Source organism: Aethalodelphis obliquidens, unplaced genomic scaffold (assembly GCF_003676395.1).
Source record: "Aethalodelphis obliquidens isolate GAN/ISIS:26980383/991018 unplaced genomic scaffold, ASM367639v1 scaffold90, whole genome shotgun sequence".
Lineage (NCBI taxonomy): Eukaryota > Metazoa > Chordata > Mammalia > Artiodactyla > Delphinidae > Aethalodelphis > Aethalodelphis obliquidens.
This window is the reverse complement of record NW_020838034.1, coordinates 2,830,724-2,832,087: the sequence shown is the minus strand read 5'-3', so window position 1 is coordinate 2,832,087 and position 1,364 is coordinate 2,830,724.

Below are 1,364 nucleotides of genomic sequence, written 5' to 3'. Positions count from 1 at the left end.
GGAGGGAGGAGGAGGGAGGAGGAGGGAGGAGGAGGGAGGAGGAGGGAAGAGGAGGCGGAGGAAAGGATTCTAGTCAGAGGGAACAGCAGGTGCAAAATCCTGAGGCAGGAAGAGAAGTCTGGGCACTTGAGGAACAGAATGTAGGCTTGTGTGGCCAGAAGGTGGAGAATGAGGGGTAAAGTGTCCACAATAAAACTAGAGAGGAGCTGGGGGCCAGTGGGCCAAGGCCTAGCCAAGCAATATGGATTTCATCCTAAGGGAAATGAGGAGCTTTGAAGGGTTGTAAGTAGTGAGATGACATGACCAGGTTTGCATTTTAAATAGAACCTCTGGCTGCTGTGTGAGAGTGGATTGGGGTAGGTAGGTGGGCTTCAGGGAGGCTACTGCAGCGGTCTAGGTGGGGGACAAGGGTGGCAGTGAGAAGGAGAGGAGGCAGGTAAGGGAAGCACAGTCTCAGGCCTTGGTGACCCACTGTGGGAGATGGAGTGGGAGTGTGGCAGTAGGGGCAGCTGGGAGTCGGTGGTCCCATCTTCTGAGCTGGAGAATCCAGCAGGAAATTGTGACCTCTAGGAGGAGCTGCCCTGGGAGAGGGTGGGTTTGTGGAGCCCAGGAGAGAGGACCAGGTTGGAGAAGAGAATTGGAGGGGTCTGGGGGCCCAAGGGTGCTCAGTAAACACGGACTGAATACATGAATAAATGAATGAATGAACGACTGTGATGAGATCAGACGACAGGAAGCACTTGGGAGGGTGGAGTCCCAGGGGAGGGAATGAGGAGGCAGCACCCGCCACGTCCCCCCCATCCCAGCATGAGGACAAGTGGGAGGTTATTCTGGGACCTCCTCTGGGTAAATATAGCCTCTGAACGGGGTGGGGGTAGGATGGGGGGGCTGGAGGTGACTTCCTCAGTTTGCTTGGGGCACTTCCTTATAAGGCTGTGCAGGCCGAGGCGCCTGGGAGGGTGAGGTCAGGGGCTGAGCTCTCCATTCAGCCCAGCCTGATGCTGTCTCCGTTGCTGCTGCTGCCGCCAGAGGCTCAGAGGAAATCAAAGGCCTTGGCTTTGGGTTCTGGCCAAGGAGCTCAGAGTGTGGCCTCTTAAAGGGCCCCCTCAGCCTCACGTCTATGCAGGAGCCCAGTCCAGGGGTGGGAGGGGGTGTTCTTCCAGGGTCCTCTCAGAAGGTGATGCTGGGGGCCTCGGTTTTCCCATCTGCACAATACTGCTCGGACTGGATCATTCCCTGCTGCTCCATGCAGCTAGGAGATGCTGCCGTCTAACCTGTATCCCTCCCACTGCAGGGTCTATGCTTCTTGCTCTGGCCTCTTGAGATCAAAGACTCAGAGTTCATTCATTGCTTCCAAAGGCCCT